We start from the raw sequence: 16679 nt of genomic DNA on the forward strand, positions 1-16679 counted from the left end.
ATGCCTAAATAAACGAGGAATGAGGATTTTTTTTTCCCAAAAAAGATGAGTAGTGCTCGAATCACACAAAGCTTCTTCATTTTGATGTTAGAAGGACTACATTTGGAAAAAATAGTTTCTGTATAACCTCATCTGTGACATTTCACACACAATGCATAACCCAAAGCATGCAGATTTTCCACAATATGAGAAGCAACTCATGTTGCATTAGAATACAATCATCCAGGCCAGGTTAGTTAGGCAAATGCTACCTTTTCCTTATGTGCATTGAACCAGTAAGTGAATCATGAGCCACGAATCTTGTCAATGCGTCACAAGTCATCAAGATATTAGACATTTTAAAATGTCAGAACACACATTTTCAGCACTGCTGGGTTATGGGGAATAAGGAGGTTCACTTCCATGAATTTTACAAGGGGTCTGTTGAGTAATTTGGAGGGGCAGTAGGAATTTGGCCATGTCAGATCAAAATATAATCAGGTAGGCAATAGAGAGAGGGCTGACTTCACTCCGTTGTGACCTAAATAAACGGGCCAACACCCAAAGCAGTGAATCCAGCCAGTGCATAACTGGTTGGCTTTGAAACTGTCCCTTTGAAAGTGGATGGGATAGATAAAATATATGTATATTTTTTTCATACTGTACTAGGAAAATAATTAGTGCTCTTCTAGGTACTACATTTGTATTTTAAAATGAACAGAAGGTTCGGGCAAAGCTATGGTAACAGTGTGATCAGAATTAAATGTGTAGTATGGGGTCAGGTGCAGAAATAATTTACTTTTACATTCCATTTTCATCTCCAACAAGCATGGTGTTTATAACAGCACTTTTCTTTCCAGACTCTTTTCATGTGGCACTGGCTTCAGTAAGGTCAGGCCTTAGGTGTTTTTTTTGCCAAACCCAGAGTTGTCCAATGAGGTGGAAATCATAAGTGGCACCCATCTTTGGGCCTAACTACTCAGGCTGACCTAAAAGTGCTGCTGACTAAGGACAAAAGAGCAGTGGGACTTTGAATCGGATCCACGTCTTTCAATTTATACGCCCCAAACAATGGCCGTAGGTCCCAAAGTTACAGGTTTTTTTTTTTGTGCCAAAATAGGTAATAAAAATCATATCATATTTATGCAAGCCAGATACCCCTTATCAGGATCCAAAAGCACCACATCTTAGTGGCAGCATTCAACAGCGTTCCGTACAAGTGCCTGCAGTAGCAGTGGCATGGTGAGGCAATGCAGATTACTGCAGTACTGCATAAGAGGCTCCCATCACTGAGTAAGACCACAGCGCTTCCAGCAGTCTGTTGATTATTCATAAAGATGGGAAGCATGCACGTACAAATTCTGGTACCACAAATTCTCAAGGGGGCATGTCTTCACAAGTATTTTCCAAATCATGATGCAGCATATTCGCTTGAAAAGTACAATATTGGGGGCGTGGCTTGGCAGCAGCCAAGATGGCTGAACTGTAAGGGAGCGCCGGTGAGCTAAAGCAATTAACCCCATAATCTGCCCAGAATCCGACTAAATTGGTACAAAACTTGTCCCCACAGAAGAAATTTAAGAATACCACCACATAGGTGCGGAAGTCTTCCGACCAGTTAGCATTCTCGTTCGGTGACCGCGGTGAAGGAACGGGCCGCAAGAGGCACTGGAATCTGGTAGCTGTCGAGCACCAGGAGGGGAAGGGCACCGGTGAGCAGCAGAAAAGAGAATGAGAGATGGTGGGGCCGCGCTGGGCCAGCGTCTGGTGGCGGCCGAGAGACTGGGACCTGGGAGTGTTTAGCTCAGCCCGTGGGGGGTGCTGGACCCGATCGGGGGCTTGGGACCTCTGCCCCCGTCCTCCTCCCCCAGTGGATTACGTTGGAGGCAGTGTGAACTGTGGTAGGGCTGGGCAGGCCGAGACCCGGAAGTGAGCCGCTGAGCTGGGGACTGAGGACATCCAAATATTAGGGAGGACAGCAGACGCCGAGGGGCGAGTGCGGGACTGGCAATGAGGATGGCTCTGCCCGGCACGCCGGGCAGTGCCTACTCTGACAGCAGGTGAAAGTGAGGATAAAGGCCTGCACGGTGGAGGCGGCTATAGTAGAGAGGACGCGCAGCCAGGAGCGGCGAGACCTGGCCACAACAGGCAGCAGATTGAGAGGGCCTGAGGCAGAGAAGCAAGACACAGGGTAGAAAGGAGTAAAGAGTAAGGAACATCAGCAACCTATCTGGCCCGGTGAGGCCTGCGGGCAAGGCACGGGGCGCATTGAGTGGTTGTCGGCCGGTCGAGGACTAGGAGCATTAACGGCAGGGGGGCTGGCGGGTTCTTCCTCATACTTCCCCCAAAAAAATACACGTAGGGGGAATTGGAAAAATGGTGAAACCGAAAAGTCACCCACACGCACAGACAAACAAAATGGACAAGTACACAGTGGCGAAGCAGCCGACAGAGAGTGCTGGGGGTGGGGAGAGGCCGAAAGATGCAGAGCCCTTGCTGGGAGCCATAATGGATGCAATTCAAGATCTCAAGAGCTCGCTTGAGCCCAAGTTGGACTCTGTTACATTAGATGTCAATCTCCTGCAAGCAGATTTTCACAAGATGTCTGAAAAAGCTAAATCCGTGGAATCACACATTCATCTTTTGCAATCCACAACAAAAAAGCTGAAAGACCAGGTTCTGTACCTAAAACACCAGGCACAGATGGCAGACTGGCTGGAGGACCAAGAAGGTTGGGCGAGGACAAACAATATCTGGGTGGTGGGGGTCCTGAAGGGGGCAGAGAGGCCCGCTATAGACCTCTTTTTAGAAGACTTGATAGTCAACCGCCTCCGCCTGAAACAACTCTCTAAATGTTTCTCCATTGAGCGGGCGCATAGGGCACCGATACCGCCGCCCATGCTGGAGGCCCCGCCAAGGACTATCATAGCTAGGGTATTTAACCACCGGGACCTGGATGCCATTCTTCAAGCAGCCCGTTCGCAGGGAGACCTCACTTACGAGAATACTATAGTGTGGTTCTTCCAAGACTTTACACTGCAAGTTCAGCATCGGCAGCAGAGCTTTGATGAGGTCAAGAAGAACCTGAGCGCGAAAGATATTAAATACATGATGCTCTTCCCGGCCAGACTGTGGGTAGTGGCGGATGGCAAATCCTGGTTCTTTGCCACGCTGGCGGAAGTGTTAGACTGGATCGAGGGATGGCGTCCGGTGGGAAAGCGTTTCCCAAGGAGCGGGAAGTCAGCTGGGACCATAGACCAACAAACCAGGAACGCAGCGGTACAACCGGTACCGACCACATCAGAACAGAACCCTGCCAAGGAATGGGGGAGACATAGGGATAGATACCCGGAGGGAGAGAGTGTTCCGCCGGACACAGAGCTGCAACATTCGAGGGCCAAAGAAGGAATAAGAACACAAGTTAGGCAGCTGGTGCAGAACCATACTTGACTCAGGGGGCCAGTGAGCAGAGACGGAGGATTGTCAGGAGGCAGTCATTCAACTACAGTCTGAACAGTGCTTAATTGGAGGTTCGGTAGAGCCGATGTATGGTTAATTGAGTCAGATAAGGGGTGTCGGGATCCCACATATACTATTCAAAAGTTGATTGGTGACGCCAGCCAGGCCTTTACTAGATAGATTGTTCTAGGGCGACAGGCACTCTTCAATAAGGGGTGGTGGGCAGGTTCAGGTCCACTATGCAGGGTAGCTGGGGGGAAGGGGAGTTGTGAGGGAGGTTATTATGGGACAGTTCTCGACCCTTTAGAAAGTTCTTTGTTCAGCTCAGCCACACAATGCTCACAGGGTGGGGGCACGGCTACTGATCAGGAAAGGGTGACCCGCGAAAGTAAGGGTAAAACAGAGGTCAGGAATATGACCTGGAACGCTAACGGCCTTGGAAATAAAATTAAGCGTACTGTAGTCTTACAATACATCCGGCAACATACACCAGACTTTATCCAGCTTCAAGAAACTAATCTGAAAGGGAACAGATATAAGGTGTTAGATCAAATGGGGTACTCCCTGGTTGCGCATGGGGGCTACACAACTAGTTCAAGGGGGCAGGAATATTAATCAACACATCTGTAGCATATACCATGGGAGACACACGTGCAGACCCATTGGGCAGATTTGTGATGAAGACCGGCACTTGGGAGGGTCAAACGATAAATATCTGCTCACTATATGTGCTGCCCAGGCTACACAGTGACACCTTCTGAGAGTTGGGGTGGAAGCATCTAGGGCTGCCCAAAGGTATTTTGATCCTGGGTGGCGATATGAATGATATTATCGATGCCAGGAGGGATAGGCTATCAGGGTCCAAAAGGATGTGGGGGGTGGGGGAGTGAGAGTCCCCCCAAGATGTTCGCGGAGGCTATGGGACTTGTCGACCTCTGGAGGGAACATAACCCAGAGGGGAACCAACATACATATTTCTCGACAGCACACAACAGTTTTTCATGAATAGACTACCTCTTCGTGGTGGCACAAAGGTTGAGTTGTATAAGTGTGTGGCCAAGGATGCAGCAAAATATATGTTAAAAATGTTTGGGGCAGCTAGGACGGAGGGGATCCTGCCAATGGACCAGAGAATGGTCACTATAGTAGTAATCCCAAAGAAGGGAGAAAAACCCGGAAACCTGCAGTTTATACAGGCCCATCTCGTTGTTGAATGTGGAGGTTAAGGTCCTGGCGAAGATCCTCGCCAATAGACTGAGAAAGGTAATTACAACGCTGATTTACCCGGATCAAGCACAGTTTAAGCCTCAGAGGGCACTAGACTTAACCTCGGATGCCTGTATGGGGTCTTGCATATGACGAACTCCGCAGATTATGATGAGGTTGTGGTGGTGCTATCGCTAGACGCCAGGATGGCATCCAATAGTATAAAATGGCCATATTTGTTTGCGGCCCTGACTAGTCTGGGATTTGGCCCTAGATTCTGTGAGTGGATACTACAACTCTACCGGTCCCCCTGGCAAGAGTGTGGACAAATGGGACACTATTTCACCCGTTTGCTCTTCATAGAGGGACAAGGCAGGGGTTCCCCCTGCCCCCCTTGATTTTAGCATTGGTGCTAGAGCCTCTGGCTGCTTGGGTAAGACAGGACCCTTTGGTGTACAGGATTGAAGGAAGTGGGGAATGGAAGGAACTAATCTTCTTGTATGCAGACGATATTCTGCTATATGCAGCATGTCGGGAGTCACGGTGCATATGTTACTCCATATCTTTCAAATTTTCGGCACTTACTGTGGGTACCAGATCAATTGGGACAAATCGATCATTCATCCTCTGGCGAAGGGCGCCCTGGTATTGCCCATGCAATGCGTAGCCCCATGGCAATGGAGAGGTTCTGATACTTAGGTATCTTTGTCACAGGAAATGTGACTAGATTCCTGGAAGAAAATTTGCTATTGCAGCTGTGACGCCTCCAGGCTGATGTTTCCCACCGGCGGGGACTCCCATTGTCCCTGATAGGACGTGCCGTACTCTTAAAGATGATGGCTCTACCACGGCTGCTGTACAGCCTCCAAAATACCCCCTACAGGGTGCCGCCCAGGGTGTTCCAAAATAATAACAGTGAACTGAGGAAACTTCTCTGGGATGGGGGAAGCTTGCACATCTCCCTGGTTAAACTCCAGAAGGGGGTGTTTGAAGGAGGACTGGAGGTCCTTGACATATGTACATACTATTGGGCAGCACAACTTTACATAATTAATGATTGGGCGTTTGGGCAGGGGATGACCCGACATTTTGTGTGGACCGAGAAGCAATGTGAGGCCGAGGCTACCCCACACTACTGTATGGCGGTGGGTGTTAGACCGACTGCCATTCCACACGCAGTCGGTGGTTAGAGCCTGGAGGGCAACAAACAGATTTTTGGGTTGGGAGGGTAGGCTTACAAAAAGAACTCCATTATGGGACAGTACAATGCTGCAGAAGGTCGGGAAACTCCAGAGGTTCAGGTAAAGGGAATGGACTGGGATGGAATGTTTGGGGGATGTATGGAGGGGAGGGGCGCTCCTGGACTTTGAGGGTACGGAGAGGGAGTATGAGATGGGACAGTCGGAACGCTATAGGCTGTTGCAGCTTGGGCACACGCTGCACAGTCACAATTTGGAGGGGAAACAGTTACCAGAGTCATCGCCCCCAGAGGATAGACTGCTGACAGAGCCCTTGACGAGTAAGGCTCTCTCCCTGACCTATAAGAAAATTATGAACAACTCCCCAGACCCTATGAAAACCTTGCGGGCCGCCTGGGAGCGCGATCTCAGATGACTCGAAGACGAGGATTGGGTGGAGGCGGTTCAGAGCCCTAGGGAGGTAGCTATAAGGGCCCGCTTCGTCTCATACAACTGAGGGTCCTACACACAGCATATTATTCTAGATCACTGCTGCATAGAATGGGACATAGTGACTTCAACCTGTGTACATGGGGCTGAGGGGAAGTGGGATCCTTTTTGGAGCCAAATGGCGGAACAGGTGGTCTACAAAAGCAGGGGATGTATGATGACATAAGAGAAAATATGATCCAAACGAGTTGCATACAGAGTCACAGTGGGATAATTGGGGGGGGGTGGGGGGAACGGGATTGCCATTCTGGGCTCATGGGGGGCGGTAAGGAGCAACTGGGATAGACACAGGTGACGATGTAAGTAAAGTGGTTGTGTAACGTTGGCTAGCTTACGGATGCTATTATGTGCCTTGCATGAGCGGGTATTAGTGTGAACTTGATATGTGTTGTAACTGTATGCTGAGATTTGTTTGAAATAAAAAAGAATATTAAAAAATAAAAAAGTCCAATATTGCCTTTGCTCTTACACCGGGCTCCTCCATTTCACTACACAGTTAGGGATGATAATATGGTCTCCCCCCTGCAGAGTGATACTAGTCTATTCTGAGTTCTGACGAACAGGTTCAGGAAACCACAAAGAGCACAAATCAACAAATCTCCCATCCACTAACTCAATTAGCAGTCATTGAGGAAGATGGCACGTCATGTATAACACCTCAAATATTTCACAGAAAGAGTTGTGCAAGGATCTGATTGGCAAGTGCATTCACACAGAAGGTATTGCATCTATGATTAACTCTGCCTCTACTAATCCAATGCCACCATCTCATATCCCTACAAGGGTGTTCCACTCTTTAAGGGGCAGAAGTCTTAAGACATGAGACCTAATGCAGCTTTCTCTTAATACAGGTAAGGCTAACAACACTGGATAGAAAGAGACCAAAAGACTCAGCAACCAAGAAAAACAATTCTAGGAGCCTGAAATACAAAAGAAGCCATATTTATCACTCACCGTGATTCAATTCAAGGGCCACCAAATGTCATGCCAAGGCAGATGAAATGGAAAAAATCTGAACTTTTTCCAAATCCTTTGTGAATCCCTGCATTTGAAAAGATGGAGCCTCTGCTAAAACAACCATACAGTGTTGCAAACTTTGGAGAAAACCCCTAACACAATGCTGCTCAGCATTCTGTGAAAATGGAGAGGCAGAGCAATTTTGAAGTTACAGACCATACTTTACTTTTAAAAACGAATAATGTTAAAATGCAATACATATGCGTTTAGTAGTACAAACTAAAAAGGTATGAAAAATGATACATCTCAAAAGTAATATTTTTCTATATATTATCTGAAACAGACTGAAGGGCATGGTCAGGATTAGGTCTGTGCAAAATTCGCTTTGCCATAATTTTGTCGAATTTTGAAAAAAATACACATAATTATACACCATGCAAAGCAGCCATGTTCACTATATTTTATTGTGGAATTCGTCTTTGGGTCAATTTTTAGCCCAAGGATGCAAAAACACAGAAAGCACCACAAACAACATATGTTCAAGTTCTGTTTACATGGGGTTATTTTTTTTTTGTGTAAATGGTGCATATGCTGTTCATTGTTACAATGAATGACAAGCAATTGCGCAACAGTGCTCAAGTGCAGGAATTTTATGCAAAAAGCACAACATAAATTTCCCTAACCTACGTGAATTACGCTGGCAGAAGATTTCACTAAGAACTAGTCAGAAAGATCCAAGCAGAGGTAGACACTACTGATCCTTACTCATCCTTGGTGGCCCTCATAGCAATCAGTGAGGAAGAGGTTTCTAAATTGATAGCAGTGGTGACATGCAAATGAGAATTGTAAAGGGGCTATCGGAGGATGGCAGCATGGTATCAGTGCAACTTTTAGAACACAAATATATTCATTACTCAACAATGGGATGAGAATCAAAACTCACAAAGTACAAATAAAGAAATGCCACAGAACACCTCTACAAACGCACCAAAGACTTCTTTGCTAAGGGTCAGATAGGTTAGAGTCTTGAAACAAGATTATATATCAGTAGATGATGCCCTCCCAGACACATTTGATAGAAAGTTGTTAAGAGAGAAAGACGAGATCCACTGAGAATCTGAGTGACTGTCTAGTGGATGAATCTAAAATAATGGTCAGATCTGTCCTCGTTTCAGCCCTCTTTTTATTCTCGGAGCACAGTGCATCTTAGAGTTCAGTGTGAACATACACAACATTTCCCCCTAAAAACTGAACACTTATCACTTGCTATTTACCGTGGCTTACATACTCGTCCCAGGACCCTAACCCCTTCATGGAATACAACAACACGGGTTAAGTGGGGACAGGTGGGCGGAGGGCAAGAGGGGACCGCCACAGCCTCCTAGCATAGGGTTAGTTCAGATTAGAAAACTAAACTTAATCTACAGTCAGTTAACTATAGGCCTGGGTGTCCCTTTTAGGCAGGGACCTTCGTGTCAGAGACCTTCATAAGGATAACATTTATAGGGAACAAAAAAAACATCTTTTACCAGCTGTCAAAGTGTCAGCTTTATTATGATGAGACTACAGAAAAGCCTCCACTTGCATGAAGATGTGCCTTTTGACATTAATTCAACCATGAGTCTTGTGGAATAACACAGGAATGCACAGAGGGTCGATTTGAGAAGTTTTTTTTTTTTTTTTTTTTTTTACATGTGGGGAGTTGGCTACACCTGCGCCAGTTGCTAGACTGTAGTCGGGGAAAAACAGTAATCCACAATCCACAAAGCTTTGCATCTCTTTCTCGAGGCTTCTCTCATCACTAGTTCTCTTTCTGAGCAAATAGTCATTCTGTTATCACCATATCTTTGAAAGCAGAAGATTCCTTAGGGCCTCTCACTGGTAACCTGTATGCTTTACGCACTGTGACTTGTGTCAATTCAATTTTGGGGACACCCAAGAGACAGATTTTCTGCTCTCACTGTATCCTCCATATACTCAAGTTGTGCTTCTAGTTATAGGATTGTGGGGGATTATGGAGGATTTTGATCTTTTGGTTAGCGTACTCTAGCTCCATGACCGTAGTCTCTAATTAAAAGATCCGCTGCACTACCCCTTGAAGCACGCTGTAGATCTTGCAAGGCCACTATGATTAGAGAATTGCTTCTTTGGGGCTCCTCTCTGCACTCATCTCTGGTGTCTGGTGGAAGAACTCTGCTTTCCTACTAGGCTGCCTCTCTCCTCCTTTTCTCTGCTTCACTCCCTGTGTGCTCTCTCTTCCGTGTCTGCCCCCTCTGTGCCTCTTTTGCCGTACGCATTCCACAGTGCTCCTTTCTTGACTTTTGCTTTACATTCTCTCTTTGACTTTCCCCTCCACTCCGTTCTCTCTCGCTCTACCCCCTCTCTCTCTCTTACCTGCAGCCCCTGCAGCCCCGCCCCCTCCTCTCTCTCGCACTGCACTCCCGCCGCTGTCCCTGCGGGCCCACCCACTTTTTTCACTCCATTTTCACCCTCACTCCCGCCTCCTAGCTGTCCTCTTCCCCCCCCACCCCAACTCCCTACTTAATGGCACCCGCTGGCGCGGCAAAGGCAAGCCTGTCTTCACCTGTCTGCTCCTGGATCGCACCCAGCGCCGGAACCCCTGGCTCTCGCCCCCCCCACGCCACTACGCATGTCTTCATTACAATGCAACCACCCTCCGCGCCCTCAAGACTGGCCGCTCTCCCACCTGCCTTCAAGCCTCCCAGCAGATCACCCGCGGACCCTTCTCCTGCCAGAACTGCACCATCTCCAGCCTCCACGCCAACAACCCACCCACCAAGGCAGGACACAACCATCTCAGATGTATCCTTCTCAACATCCGCTCCGTCCACAAACCAGCTTCTCCAGACACCGCCTTCCTGACCAAGACCTGGATGAACCCCTCCTCGGCGCCGGACATCGCCTTAGCCATTCCAGATGGCTACAAGATCACCGGCAGGATACACTCCAACAAAGCAGGAGGAGGCATCGCCATCACCCACCAGAATTCCATCAGGATCACGACCAGCACCGCCGAACATCTGCACTTCCAGATCCACACTAACCCAAACACCACCCTCCAAGGGACCCTCGTCTACAGGCCCTCCAGCCCCCGACAGCAGTAAAGCGACTCCATCACCGACGTCATCAGCATGCATGCTCTAGCATCCACTGACAACATACTCCTTGTGGACTTAAACTTCCACCTCGAGAACACCAACGACAAAAACACCACCACCCTGCTCAACAGCCTCTCCAACCTCGGCCTCAAACAACACCGATCCACTCCGCAGGACACACACGCAACCCTATTTTCTCCGTCAGCAATCACGTCTCCTTCAGCCACACCACCGAACTCCACTGGAAAGATCACCTCCAGAACCTCCACTTCTCCTTCAAGAAACCCACAACACACCATCACCGACAACGGATTCCCCACTGCAGATGGAACAAGGTCACGGAAGACCAACTAATCACCACCCTCTCCAGGAACCCACCCATCGACACTGAGACAGCTGCCCGCAACTTCAGGCAATGGATCGACACCTATGCCAACACTCTTGCCCCGATCAAGAATCCCTCCAATAGATGCACCGACAGAAAGGCGTTCTGGTTTACGGCCGACCTCCACGAATCAAAGCAGACCTGCAGAAGACCTGAAAAGAAGTGGCTCCAAGATCAGACGCTGGGCAACCACACAGCCTTCAAAAACACCATCCGCAGACACCACCAACTCATCCGAACCGCCAAGAGAACCGCCTTCAAAGATCGAATCAACAACAACACACACAGCCACAAGGAGCTCTTCAACATCGTGAAGGAACTCGCCAACCCCAGCTCCAACGCCATCTCAAGACCTCTGCGACTCCCTAGCCTCCTACTTCCACCGCAAGATTGCAGACATCTACGACAGCTTCAGCACTCAGATCCCCCCTCCCCCGCCCCCGGCAACCACCAACACCACAGACTCACCTCGGACCAGCCTCCTGCTCTCCTGGACCCCCGTCAACGACACCATTGAAATCATGAACACCATCTACTCTGGCTCACTATCTGACTTCTGCCCTCACCATATCCTCAACAAAGCAAGCTCCGTCATCGCACCCCAACTCCGGAAAATCATCAACAGCTCCTTTGAGTCCGCCACCTTCACGGAGAGCTGGAAACACGCCGAGATCAACACCCTCCTCAAAAAAACCAAAGCGGACCCAAAGGACCTCAAGAACTTCCGGCCTATCTCCCTGCCCCCCCTTCCCGGCAACTGACCTGCTTCCTCGAGGAGAACAGCACCCTGGACCCTTCCTAATCTGGATTCCGCAGCAACCAAAGTACCAAAACTGCCCTCATCGCTGCCACCGACTAAATCAGAACCATACTGGACAATGGCGAAACCGCGGCCCTCATCATCCTGGACCTCTCAGCCGCGTTCAACACAGTCTGCCACCACACCCTATGCACACGCCTCAGCAATGCAAGAATCCGCGACAGGGCCCTGGACTGGGTCACCTCCTTTCTCACCGGCAGAACCCAGAGAGTCCGCCTCCCCTCATTCTGCTCCAAAGCCACCAAAATCGTCTGCGGCGTACCCCAGGGTTCGTCCTTCAGCCCGACCCTCTTCAACCTCTACATGGCCCGCTCGCTAACATCGCCCGATCTCACAACCTCAACATCATCTCGTACGCCAACGACACCCAGCTGATCGTCTCCCTCACCAAGGACTCCGCCAAGACCAACCTCCACGAAGGAATGAAGGCCATCGCCTAATGACTGAAGAACAGCTGCCTCAAACTCAATTCCGACAAGACGGAAGTCCTCATCTTCAGGTCCACCCCTCCACATGGGATGACTCCTGGTGGCCTGCCACTCTCGGATCCGCTCCGACTCCCACCGACCACGCACGCAACCTAGGATTCACCCTGGACTCCTCATTATCTATGATCCAGCATGTCAGCGCCATCTCCTCCTCCTGCTTCAACACCCTCCGCATGTTCAGAAATATCTACAAATGGATCCCCCCTGAAACTAAAAGAACAGTCCCCCAAGCCCTCGTAAGCAGCAAACTGGACTACAGCAATGCCCTCTATGCAGAAACTGAGGCCAAAAATCCAGAAAAGGCTACAACGCATCCAGAACACTTCTGCACACCTCATCCAGGACATCCCCCGCCACTGCGACATCACAGGCCATCTGAGAGACCTGCACTGGTTCCCCGTCGACAAGAGAATCACCTTCAAACTCCTCACTCACAAAGCACTGCACAAAACCGGACCAGAATACCTCAACAGACGTCTCTCCTTCTACACCCTGACCCGGCAACTTCGCTCTGTGGACCTCGCAACCGTCCCACGCATCCGCAGAACTACAACCGCCAGCATATCATTCTCGCACCTCACTGCCACGACGTGGAACACTCTTCCCACCCACCTGCGTCAGACCAAAGACCTTCTTACCTTCAGGAGACTTCTCAAGACCTGGCTGTTCGAGCAGCAGCAGCACCATTGCCCCCCTCACCCCGTGCCTTGAGACCCTCATGGGTGAGTAGTGCGCTTTACAAATTCCTTGATTGATTGATTGATCTCTGTTACCTAGTGCAGGCTCTCTGTCTCAAACCTGATGTTCTGTTGTGAGAAAATCTGTCATTCTCCTTTTGTTTTTTAGGGTTGCCTTTAAGCTCCTTCGACATCTTTACTGCTCCCTTCCACTCTGTACATACTTGCAATGTTCCCCACAGCGTTCTCCCCTAGGGCTCCAGTCCAGGCAGCCACAACCCCCTGGGCCTACTGACTTAGACACACAGTGCTTTCTCTAATGCAGTCTTCCACTCCTTTTTGTGTGTCACAGGATGTCCTTCCAGAGAAACTCAACAGCACAACCCTGGTTTGCTGCCTCCCCCGATTAGTATCGCACAGGCAGTCACACACTTATCCTATAGCAACTATGATCAATCGGCGCCTCCTTCAGCTGCATGGAACCCTCACCACAGTTAGAAGAAGGGTGCAATCTTGTATGGTGTCTTCTCCATTTTCCACGCCCCAAGCCACCCTTGCCCCTCTAGATCATCCTAGCCTCTGGGCTGTCTGAGGCCCCTGGAAATGCGGCTTACCGGATTTTTGTCATTTTCCTCATATTTTCCTCAACGTTTTTCGATTTATTTTTAAATTAGTTTAGAAATATTATTGCGTTTTGTGTGGCTTTTTCTGTTGTTTGGGCACAGTTTTGATACTTTTCACGTTACCTTGGATGCATACCTGAATGTCTCTTATCATGCTACCAAGGATTAAGGACAGGTTTATTTAATTTAATCTGTGTGACATCTAGAATGTGGTAGTTTTTACTTTGAGAACATCTGTCTACTCCAAAAAGTAGCACACTTTTCTAGATCACCAACGCCATGCTGTCGTCCACCATAGACTACAAACCCTGATAGGATATATAACTATAAAATCATAAGGAAACCTATTTCATAGACTCAATATGTGTTCACTGATACTTAAAGAATTCAGAGTGTTCACTCCCCAACTAGAAGCCAAAGAAGGGAAAACAGCAACAAAGACACAGTAGACGACCACATATGGACTGACGATACTGCACAAAGTAGAAATCTGGCAGCAACATTCTGCAAGCAAAGAAGATGCTTCAAGAAGGTAGGCAGACAAGCCCAAAGTGAAGGCACATTAAAAGAAGATGAATTGAAGACATAATTATTGTTTCTAATTGAGTGACATTATGTCAAACTCAATTATATAGATCTACAATAACATAGCAAACACTACCTCACATCTCACTACATTGTTAGGATCAGTATATACTGAATATTCTTAAATCTGCATTTACTAACCATAAAATATAGTGGTTAGGTCTATGTAATTAATGCAATATTACTGTCATGCGATATAATATGTGCACTATAGTCAGGATACCTTCCTTTACTAAGTGTGGTGCTAAAGTAGCAAGATCTTTAGCATCAAATTTAACGCAAAAAGAGCTCTATAACAGACCACTCCAGAAGGCAGATACCAACACCTCAACGATCCTGTTCCGCCTGGCCACTCTAGAAACACCTGCAAATACCATAAACACAAGCCCCAAAACCATAATCAGTGACAAAGTAGGCCATATTGAAGCTCACCTAACTGTGATTTGGAAGAAATGGATTTAATTTGGTGATTTGGTTTCAGGGCTTACTATTTTTCATCTTGCAAGCATGTGGGTTTGGGTAGGAGGCGCTGTGCAGGTATTTGTTTTATTTTGTATAAAAATTCCTTTATACAACCTCTGTTTCCTGATTTGTTGGCCGATGGGTTGTACATGTATTACAAATTCAATAACAATTGTAACCAAAAAAAAGAAATTAACCTAACTAAGCACATACCGTACTAATACACTATGTTTGTTATTTTCTGTCTCAAAAAAACAAATATCCCTGACTGGAAGAATCTTACTAGCATAGCTTACCATACCCAGAAATGTGCAATACAGATCACCCCATGAGAAAATAGGAAGATCATAATCCAGTACGCCGATATCAACTTCCATAACTTTACCGCTTTGTTTGAAATCGAGAACGTCCAAAAAGCTACTAAGATGGCTAGGAACACTGATACCAAGCACACTATCTCTACTGATTACAACACCAGTACCTCACCCTTCTATTCCTTAGGAGTGTGCAAGTGTTAAATACAGACATGACATCAGAGAAGTGGAAAATGAGACAGCATAATTGTTGTGACTGCAGAATATGCTGTGATGTTACCGCATCAAACCAGAGTCTGATTCATAAATGTGCTTGCGTTCCATGTTGGGCAGTTGGGTTACAGCCAGGCTAGCAGGTTGCAGGCTGTTCAGTGCCCATTAAATCTCTATGTTATTTTGATGACCTACCCTAGCCATGTTATTCAATTCATTCTGAGGACGAGCGCCTCCCAGTGTGATCAGAGAGATACAGTGTCTGTGAATTTTAGGCTCATTAATACCACTACAAATAGATGAAGGAAGGTTTTCTGTTAGTGTGATGCTTCTCAGCAAGCTAACATATACCACCAGAGGAGAGGTGGTCAGGGTTCAAATATGCACTTGGAGTGTGGAATTAATTTTTTCCTTAAATTGACAGCTTTGAGCTTTCAGCGTATGAGTGCTTGCATCTAGTGCAACCAGTTGATGGACAAACAGACAGCTCTACAAGTATCATGTTGGCCGAACAAGCCTGCCTAAAGCCTTACCTTACTTTTCAATATGCCTCATCACCCTGTATGTTTGCCTGGAGGTGTGGACAAGTACCTACAATCTCCAGCTGTGGGTTCCTCATTTGCCCTTGCATGCTCCAGCATACTGCATCCAACTCATGTGTTACCCTCAATGTAAAGGTTAACTGTCGTCATGTTCTTTAATGACGCTTTTAACTGTGTTGTTTTTGCCAAGCATTTGAGTGCCACCTACTGGGTGAGAATTTACAAGCAGCTGTGGAAGTTGGGTTTTTTCCTGTATACTGTGACTCCAATACTTTCAAAGAAGACCACTTCAATACTTCGAAAACTCAAGACTGTTCCTAAGCACATTTCTCAATGTGTTCGGTTGAGTTGCATATTGTTCTAATAACCACTGTCGGCAGAGTTTCCAAATTAATTAATATACTTATGGCTTCGAGTTTTGCAATGACACTGACCCCCACCGTTGGAGTAAGATCTGGAGGCATAGCATGAACAAGTTGGATGGTGGAGAGGGGAATGAGGCAAGGGTATCGGTTGTCTCCATTAGTGCTCGCTCTGACAGTGGAGCCCTGGGCTATATGCTTATGGAATCCATGAAGATGTGGGAAATTAGACCAGGTACATTGACATATACAGTTTCAATGTATGCAGATGATGCTTTGGTATATCTAACTCAGCCGGTGATCTAGGTCCCAAAGCTTCTCATGAAGTTATAGATGTTTGGAAATGTGTTGGGTCTATTATTAAACTGGGAAAGGACAGTATTGGTCCCCTCAGCTTCACTAGTAAATCGCCTGCTTTGCAGGCTGCTAGATCTGGGTTTGAGATGGGTTTAGGAAACTAGGTTATCAGTTGATTGGTTCGTGAGACCTCATCAAGCAATAATGCCAAAATGTACTACATGGCCCAGTTAGGTTAAATATATTTTAGTTCAACCATTGATATTTCAATAAATTAAACCTTAGCTCAACCCTTGGCAGCTTGGCACAGAGTAGTCAGGCTTAACTTAGAAGAAAATCACGTGCAAAGTATTTAACAACACCAAAACAGTCATTAAGTCGGAAACACAACACAATAAAAATTCCACTACTATTTATAAAAATAGCTTAGATCTATAGGTGTAAATAGCCACCAAAATTACAAAACAATATAATAGAGAACTGGAGATATACATTTTAAAATA

At 47.2% G+C, this 16679-nt stretch overlaps 1 protein-coding gene across 1 annotated transcript in view; it reads right to left on the minus strand.

Moving 5' to 3' along the window:
• Nucleotides 1-16679, minus strand: part of ZNF142 (zinc finger protein 142) — a 70334-nt gene that overhangs the window by 22951 nt on the left and 30704 nt on the right. The window lies entirely within an intron of this gene.

The sequence above is a fragment of the Pleurodeles waltl genome, chromosome 3_2 (genome assembly GCF_031143425.1).
Source record: "Pleurodeles waltl isolate 20211129_DDA chromosome 3_2, aPleWal1.hap1.20221129, whole genome shotgun sequence".
Taxonomy (NCBI): Eukaryota; Metazoa; Chordata; class Amphibia; order Caudata; family Salamandridae; genus Pleurodeles; species Pleurodeles waltl.